Source organism: Zonotrichia leucophrys, chromosome 6 (genome assembly GCF_028769735.1).
Source record: "Zonotrichia leucophrys gambelii isolate GWCS_2022_RI chromosome 6, RI_Zleu_2.0, whole genome shotgun sequence".
NCBI lineage: Eukaryota > Metazoa > Chordata > Aves > Passeriformes > Passerellidae > Zonotrichia > Zonotrichia leucophrys.
Window position 1 is genome coordinate 33,195,768 of NC_088176.1, and position 9,567 is coordinate 33,205,334.

The 9,567-nt window shown below is 47.2% G+C and overlaps 1 long non-coding RNA gene across 1 annotated transcript in view; it reads right to left on the reverse strand.

Annotated features, from left to right (window-relative positions):
- LOC135449435 (uncharacterized) overlaps positions 1–7,200 on the reverse strand; it is a 45,673-nt gene extending 38,473 nt beyond the window's left edge. The window contains exon 1 of the long non-coding RNA XR_010440739.1: positions 7,154–7,200. This is a non-coding gene — a long non-coding RNA (uncharacterized LOC135449435). The remainder of the gene's footprint in view (positions 1–7,153) is intronic.
- Between the last annotated feature and the right edge of the window lie 2,367 nt (positions 7,201–9,567).

Sequence of the window (9,567 nt, forward strand, 5' to 3'; positions counted from 1 at the left end):
CTGCTGTGACAGCCAGCCCTGACAAAGGGCTGCACTTTCCTCCCCGCCAGGCTCCAGGGAATTGTGCTTCCGAGCCTCACATGGCTTCAGAACAGCCATGCACTTGGGAATGGCTGAAATGGAAATCCCAAGATCAAGTTTGCCTCCTCCGCTCCCCTCCTGCACGTGTGGTGGGGGTATCTGTTGCTGGATGAAGCTGGGGGTTTCATTTCCCCCAGTGCCATCCCCAGCAGGACAGAGCAAAGCTTTCACAGCCCACCTACCAGCATCCTCCTCCTTGGCTTCAAGGCAAAGCTCAGGGCACCTTTCCACCCCAACAGCCTGGGATGGCAGATCTATCTAACATCTGGCTCAGCAAGGGGAGACCCCGTCGTCTGTGTCACTGCCATGGGGAAAATGCTTCCTCTCCCTCCACACACCTCCCCTGGGGAACCAAAGGTCAGGGGAACAGAGGGAAATTTATGGGCTTCCCCTCCTAAAAGACTTCTCCATATGGGTTTCCAATGGTGGATTTTTTTTCCAGGTGAAGGAAGAGAGGAAGAGGGAAGGAGAGGTGGGGAGATGGGTAAGGGCAAGACCACAGGTCAGTCTCACTTTTCTTCTTACAGCAAGCACATAGGGCAGAAGGACCAGCAAGGGGCCGGGCTGCTATTCCCTCTCAAGCTGTGATGGCAGCAGAAGATGCCAGGCTCAACAGCATGCACAAAGCCAGCCCAGGGTCTGCACTCCCAGCTCACACCCAAATCCCCATCACAGAAGCTGGAGTTGCCCCCTGGAAAATCTCCTTGTGCACACAGCAGTGCTTTGGTGGTTTGAAGCACCAGCCCACGCTGGGAAGCAGCAGTGTTTTAGCTGCACAGAGGCACTGCGCCCTGCAACACCCTGTCTGTATTCCAGCCAGACCTGCAAGCACCAGCCTCGCCACCGGGCAGCAGGGCCAGGGGTGACATTATTTCAGTGCCCTGCTCTCCATAGCTGTCACCTGCAGGCAGCCAGCACAGCAGGACCACAGGCATCACCCAGCCTACCCGGATTGCCTGTCAGGAAGAGGAAATGCCACGCATTTTCCAGCTGCTTGTACGTGTGCCAGGTCTGAGTGCCACCCCTAAAAATACCCCCGGCAAGGAGAGATGCCACCGGCCGCTCATTCACTCACTGCAGCCGCACGCTTCTGCTCAAATGGGGCAGCTGAGCGAGCCCAGCCCGGGCTCCTGCTCCTCCCCACACGGGTCACACGGTGACAGCCCAGCATCACCCACCACAAGGCAGCAGCAGAGCCACGGGAACACTTCACACTGGCAGGAGCCCACATCCCAGGAGCTGCTCTCTGCACCTGCGGGACACACCAGGGATTTCAACCTGTGCTCCTGAGCACTCCTGTCTGACCATGGCCAGCCCTGCATTGCTTTAGCCCAAAACATTTTGATCCCTCTGGCAAAAGACGCCAGGCACCTTGAGGGCTTCCCCAAAAAACACTCCTCAAGAGAAATGGGGCGCTCACACAGAGCATCAACATCCAGCCACAAAAAGCATTCCTCAGCTCCAGACATGCGCACCCAGCGGACATGAAGCTATGTCACAGACATCTTTTATGAAAAATCCTTTCTTTCTTTAGGATTTTTCCTCCTGAGAAGCTGAGAGCCTTCAGGAACAGAATGTAAACAATGATTATCTGCTGCTGTGGAATGCAACAGGTGCATCTGTGATTGGGCTCATCTAATTAATGGCCAATCACAGTCAGCTGGCTGGGACTCTCTGTCCATGACACAAGCTTTTATCATCATTCCATTCCTTTTTATTCTTAGCCAGCCTTCTGATGGAATCCTTTCTTCTATTCTTTTAGTATAGTTTTAATGTAATATATACCATAAAATAATAAATCAGCCTTCTGAAACATGGAGTCAGATCCTTGTCTCTTCCCTCATCCTCAGACCCCTGTGAACACGGTGACAAAGTAGCTCTCCTGATTTTTGGGGGTTTTTTTTAACTGAACAGTGCCTTATTTCCTGTTCTGGCTGACTCAGGATAAATCAGGATGAAACCATGCAAGTCACTAAGAATTACCTTCTCATTTTCAGCTGCTTTCGTGCCCCTAACAGGACGAGATGGTTGGGACAGTTCAGGGAGGGATTACACACCTGGGCTGAGCTGAGTGTCATCCCCCTGCAGCCTGAGCTGCTCCTCTGGGACATTTGCACCTCTAAAAACTGGCACAATCCAGAGCTATCACACTGCTGGCACAGAGCAGGCAGATCTCAGCAGTGTCTCTTACCTCCCCTCCAAAAGGATCCCTGCAGCTGGTGGTACCCACATAATTCTGCTGACATCAGTCTGAAACGAGGGAGAGCTTTGCCATTTGCTGTTGAAGCAGCGCCACCCTCTCACCCCAGCTCCTCACAGAACAAGGTGCAAAGAGCACCCACACACAGCAAGATGGACAAAACACCTTGGGAGCCTTCCCAGGGCCAAGAAAGGCAGCAGCTGCAGCTCAGCAGCCACTCTGCAAAGGCAGCAGAGCCCACCTCTGCCTGAACCCAGGATATAGCACAGGCAAAACTTTGCTGCCCAATTTGTATAGAGAATTTAAGAGTTTAAGTTTAAAGAGCTTAAATGCCAGGCTGGCTAAGCAGGACTCCACAGTACTTATTTAGAGCAAAAATATGCACTTTTTTCTGTGCAGTGCATTCCTGTCACCTCTCTGAAGCCACCTCAAGCCCTGCTTGAATGTGTGGACTGTGCAGGCCCACCTGATGGCTGTGAGCATCCCAGGACAAAAAGCTCCTGTGAGGATGAAGCTGGTGTCCAGGGAGTGCAGAGGCCACCAGGGGCACATCAGCAGCTGCCCCAGATCCAAAGGGATGCACCAGCACCATGGGGAAAATTGATGATGATGAGGGAAGTGCACCAGGCTGGGTGCTGGCCCCGCAGATTGATGGCCTCTGCAACAAACCCCACATAATGGCCAAGTTCAGGCTGCACTGGCCGGGAGCTGAAAGGCAACAGCCATAAATAAACTGGGAGAAAGAGGGGAGACAGAAAGCTGGCAGGGATAAATAAATACTCATGCTGCAGCAGGGCTGGGGGCAGGCACAGGAGCAAGGCCAGCAGCAGCAGAATGGGATGCAGCCCACACTGGGATGGAGGTGCTGCCTCAGAAGTGGCGGTTTTGGGGTGAAACCTCCCCATTTGATAACACCGAGTTGTTTCCTCCACAAACCATCTTTTCACTCAAAACCACAGCCAGCTGCCAAGTGGGGATGGGGAGGACAGGGGTGTCACATGTCCTCCCCCCAAAATATAGTGCGGGGGGACAAAAGTAACCAAAGGAGCTTGGGACAAGGGATTTTAGGGTTATAGTCCCACTATTACCTGTGCAAACCCAGGGCACTGGGAATTTTTCCCTGTGTGCCCTGACCCCCAGGGGAACACTGAGCTTGACCCTCATTCGCAGAGAAAGTTTCCAAAACTCCAGCTCCAGAATAGATTCAAATCCACTAAGGTGTGAAGTAGATTGTAGAGAGCAGTGTAGGTGTATCACTTAGGAGAGAAATTTAGGATTTTTATTATGTTGGGGATGGAAGCAAGATGGAGGGCACAGGATGTCATCCTGGGTTTCTTCTTCGTGCTTCTTCTCCTTCTTTGGGTGGCATTTTGTAACTGGGTGGAAAAGTTCACATTGCAGGCTTTTAGGGATCAGTTAAGAAGGGAAGTAATCTAGGTATCAGTTCTTAATTGGATAATTTAGCTTTAAAAGACCTTGTACCAAGAGATTGTTGGCCGATTTTGTGGTGCTTTTCCAGTGTGCTGAGCCTGGTGTGGGCAGCGTGCAAAACCCTAGATAAGATACCAATAAACAAGAACCTGAAGACTGAAAAAATCCAGTGTGTCTCTGTTTCCTGATGCAAGACCATCTGGGATGGCTCAACAAGAGTCCCAGAAGTCGGGGAATCAGCAACAGAGACCCCAACAACTACCAAAACTCCAATTTAGTCTGAGATTTCCAAGACCTGGGCACCTCAGCAAGTGTCTCCCTGCCTGGCCTGGCCAGCTGGGCTTTCCTCAGCACCTTCCTCAGCTGACAGCATCAACCTCAGACTGTTCCCCTTTCACTGCTGCCCAACAACAAGAGGGGAGATGGAGGGGGAGTGGAGATGAAGCTTTCCCTCATTGTCCCCCATCTGCTTCATTCAGGACAGTTCCTCTGCCCCGGTGTAAATAAACCCTTTGCATTTTGTTGCTGTCTTGTCTCTCTTTTGCCGTTTTTGTCAGGAAAAGCCTTGCCCCGAGGGCGCTGTGATTTACGGCTGCCTCCACAAACGGCAGAGCTGGGAGCCTTGCAGGAGCTGCTCCCTGGCAGCCTGCCTGCACAAACACACTAAAAGTCAGCCCTGGCGTGGGCACTTGAGGAATTGGTGTCCGTACAAAGATGCATTAAATACAGGGAGAAAGATGGGGGGTTTTTACAACGGAGGTTTGAAAGGTTTCTCCGGGCTGTTTAACATATGGTGCCTCTTCCCTGCACCTGCCCCTGGCCAGAGCAGCTCCTGCATTCCTGTCCCAAATGCCACTCGAGTCGCTGTCCCCAGTGTGGCAGGGCTGAGCCTGCCTGCAGGCTGGGGTTTGCACATCCATGTGCTAACAGGTAATTTTGCCCCAGCCCTCCTCAGCAGATGGGCTGTGCTGGTAGTGGATATATCACAGAGCAGCCCTGCTCAGCCAGGCAAGGTTCTCCTCTTGCTAGCAAAAATATATAATTTTGAAACAAATTTTTTAATATATAACACCAACAATCTTTTATATATATAAATTGTAATGCATAATTTAATATGCATAATATGCATGAAAATAAATAAAAATAAAAAATATTTTAGATTATGTATTAGATAAAATTAATTTATTTTTATTTAATTTTATTTAATTTTATCTAATACATAATCTAAAATATTTTTTATTTTTATTTATTTTTATTTAATTTATTTAATACATAGTTTAATATATATTAATTTCTTTTTATTTTCGTTTAATTTATTATTTTAATTATTTTATTTTAATTAATTAATTTAATTAATTTAATTTATTAATTTATTTGTATTTTTTTACTTTTTACTTCAATTTTTACTTCAATTTTTACTTTAAATATTTTTAATTTTTTATATTTTTAAAAATGATTTTTAATGCAATAAGCAGAGAGAACATGCTTTTAAAGTCCATAAACCAAACATTTTGCTCATGAAATCCTCACATCCAGCTCGGCCGCAGGGGAGCACTGACCCAGGGTACCCTGACGGGGAGAACTATCAGGAAAACAGAGACACAGTGGCAAAAATAACAATATTTAAAAGCTCTCAACATTTCCTCAGTGGCTGCCAGGAGCTCCTCAGCCCTGCCTGTGTTTGGCTGGACCCTCGCTGCCTTCAGGCCAGCCCTGCATCCCACGCAGCCCCACCACTCTGTTATTGCCATTTGCTCGAATCCCAGGCGCTGCATTAGAGAGGAATACTTTGCATATGCGTTGTCTGTATGTTTTTAAAGTTAATTCCTCCTCTGCCACCTTCTGCTCAACAGATTTGTGCAGCATCACTGCAGAAAGCAGCCCTGTGCCAGGAGAGACACGCTCAGCCTTGCAAAGCATGGCCAGGCAATGTTCCCTGGCCTATGCCAAATTTCCAAAAAACAGAATATAGAAAAATACCATGACCTAAAAGTTTAAAAATGAAGTAAAATAAACACCCCACGGGGCTCTCAATTGCACAAAACATTTTTCCCATGCAAACCCATTGCCATATATGCACTGTCTGGGGTGTGGCCATGCATTTATGGGAATGGATTTGTTTGGGAAGCAGAGGTGGATGGGGAAGCTCTGGAAAGGCAGTTATGAGAACCAATGTGCTGTAAATCTCCTGAATTAAGTGGGACATCATAACCTGTGGTAATTGAGCAGCTTAAGAATCATCATGCTGACCCAGCTGCTATGATGTTACCTTAATTTACCTCCACATTCTGCCTGCAAAGCAGAGCTCCTCACCCATCAGGCAACACCCACTGGAAATTGAAGGAAAAGTTGGAAATCTCTCCTGGCTATTTATGCAGATGGCAGGGAATGGATAAATTGAACCACTTTTCCCTGCATCCTCCCTGAGCCAGGCCAGCAGAGACAGAGCCTGGACCTTGTGTCCCCACCACAGCCACAGCCAGCAGTGGGAAGAGGAAGGTTGTCTTAAGATGAAAAATTTAATGAGGAGTGTGTGCTTTATTTGATGTCCGTTGTAAATGGGAAATCTTTTCTGTTAATTAAGCAGTTTTCTTTATCTGTTCTACAAACTAATTGTCTTGCTGGGAAATATTTTCTGTTAATAGGCTATTGAGTATCACTGCTTGACTGATAAAATTACATCATCTTACTGGGAGATGCTCTACTCAGGGGGAGGAGCTAAGCATTTTTATTTAGATATAATCTGAGATTTAGAGCATTAAAACAGCCTTTTCCTGCTAGATTTCCAAAAGAGCAGCTGTCTTCTTTACTAGGTTTCCAGAAGAAGACTAAACTTATCTACATTACTACCAGACTTTTAGAGGAAAACTGTACCCTTCTACAAAATTACTACTTCAACAGAACTAAATCTGTCACTCTAAGAAGACTAGATCCACTATTTAATTAGACTGCTAGTAATACCCTGACTAACAGGGTGTCAGGTCATATTTTGACTCTGTTAGTAGACTCTTTTCTTTTTTTTTTTTTTTGTACTATTACATTTGTATTTTTAATTTTCCTATTAAAGAACTGTTATTCCTACTCCCATATCTTTACCTGAGGACCCCTTAATGTAAAAACTATAATAATTCAAAAAGAGGAGGTTTACATTTTCCATATCAAGGTAGGCTCCTGCCTTCCTTAGCAGAGACCTGGCTTTTCAAGCCAAGACAAAGATGCAGCCAAACACTCCCAACACCACTGACCCCACCTTTCCCACAAACACATCTGCTGGATGGAACCTCACCGTGATGAGTTTTCCCAACCAGCCTCTTCCTACCAAAAAGCTGTTCCTCCATCAGGTACCAACAATCCAGGAAGGGCTGTTCATCTCCAAAGCAGCCAGGGCGTAGGACGTGAGGAACCAGTGAAATAAACCTCCAGTGTGGCAGCTGGCCTTACCTGCATGGAGCAGCTCAGCTCTGTCCCCAGATTTGCACCCTCCTACCCCACCTGGAGGAAGGAAAAACTCAACCACCCCAGACTGGGCTTAAATAGAGCCAGACCATGGGCGTGGGAAGGCTCCAGGTGAGGCTGCTCAGAGTCATTATGATGCCTCAGGTTTAGCTTTTATATTTGTCACATTCTGTGCTGCTTTAGTGTGTGGGTCTGGGTTTCACATCAGGGGATGCTGAGCTCTGTGCACAGAGCAGGGAGACAAAACAATTCCTGCTCCAGCTGGGCACCAAGGACAAATGATCCAAATCTCAGCCCCAAGAGCACAAACAAAAACATAAACAAAAACAAGCAGGGTGGGACTGCATGGGCTAAAGTTGGAATTGGACAGTTAACTCCAAGGTGCAAATGGAGCAGAACTGATCAAAGTGAGAGACCCCGTGGTTGTGCATTTTGGGACCATTTTGGTTCATCTTGGGTGCAGCCCTGACAGGGCTCTTGTGCTGCCCAAGGTGCATCCATGGAGGAGATCCTTTAAATAAATCCCTGCTTTATTCTTTAACTCTGTCTGGTCTCTGCTCTAGCTCAGCCTTCACAAGGCATCATTAATGCCAATCAATGCCCTCAAGGCTTGACACAACCAATAACTCTCCCAGAGGTCCTGTCCCTGCTGGGGCTTATCCCTGGGGGTCTCACAGGTGTGTCTGTCCCCAAGCTGTGCTTAGATCTGTGAGACCAATCCACCTTGCACTGTTTCACTGTGCATGGTTAATCCTACCCCAGCCCCTCTGGATCCATGCAGGATTGGTGCTCACAGACTTCCTTTGCCCATCCCCAAAGCAAAGCCCAAAGTCACCCTCGCTCTGCAGAGCCTGCCGTGCTCTCTGGGCAGGGATCAGGGCAAAAAGCCTCTTTATTTGCCCTGCCAGGCCTTGTAGAGCTCAGGTGGGGCACAAGCCCAGCCCTGAAGTGCAGGGAAATGTGGGGAAGGTTGAAAGTTTGACAAGAAAGTCTCACAGATATTTATGCTTAGCAGAAAGATTTTTGAATGTAGAATCTGAAGAAGGAATAGAGATGGAAGCAAGTTTTGATATAGAAGAAAAGAATTGCTGAGCCAGTCTTACTGGATAACCAAGGAGGCAAAGGGTGTGTTAGTTAGAAGGGGTTTTTATGGCTTAGAGCAAAGGATAAACCCACCCCAAACAAGATGATGTTTTTACCAAGCAGAAAGATAGCACAGGCAAACAAGGCAGCAAATGTGGCAAATAGAAAAAAGGTCTCAGAATTTTCCACTGCAAGAAAATTGAAGAACAACTTCTAGCTTAAACTGTAATGTACTAGCTTTTAGTGATTGGAGAACATGAATATGGTAATTATAGTAGTTATGATAGGCTATAGATAATACTTAAGGTATAGATTGGTTCTACTGTATTAAGATGTTCAGCAAAGAAAAGTATAGAATGCATTGTAACCAAAAGAAAAGTCTATAATGCATTGGAACCAAAACCAAAGGGTTTCCAGGCCTGCCTGCAGCTGGAGCTGACAGTTGTGGGCACAGCTCTGTCACCCATGGCCCTGGGCTGCTGTAACACCTTGGATATAATAAACTGCATTTTGGAGAGCCACCTGCTGTAGGAAAGACATTCTGTGTTGTTCTTGTGAGCCAGCAAAGGCTTCCTGATGATAAGGAAAGCCCCATGTCTCTCCCAAGGAAGACACTGAGGTTGTCACCACAGAGATGTGATGAAGGAGTGAAAGTTAAGAGATACGGACTCTGGCTGGCTCACAGAATGACATGGCTCCCTGATCACCCACTGAGAGCTTTGTTTCTTTCCTATAACCACTGAGCAGTGAATGTGTCTGTCAAGTGTATGTAAATACCTTGAAAGAGTATAAACCCAACATGTTGCTGTAATAAATCTCTCTTGCACCCTTCTGATGAAGTTGTGGTGCTTTGTGCTGTGTCGTGCTCTATAACCACAGCCTGGAGTCCGGATCCCTCATTTGGGCTCTGACAGGGGATGCTCTGGCTGTGCTTCCTGCTGCAGTGAGCCCTGGCACCTTCCCCTGGGTGCCAGCCGGGTTTGGGACATGCCAGCATCGCCAAAGCTACCTCTGACAAAGCCGGGTCTGTTCCCCATCAGCAGTGCCAGCTGGGTTTGGGACATGCCAGCATCGCCAAAGGCACCTCTGCAGCCAGCCAGGGCTGGGACACCTCTGATGCCTCTTGTTGGGGAAGATGAAACAGGAAAACCTTATAAATATGATTGCCTGGCAAAAGATTTTGAGAATATAGAAACTATAAGCAAGATTGAAATGAAAGCAAGCTTTGAAATCCCTCAGTTACTGAACAACTGGAAAACAAGGATGTAGCCAAACTGAAAGCAATCCCCTTTTGATGGAACAACACCCTCTGCCTG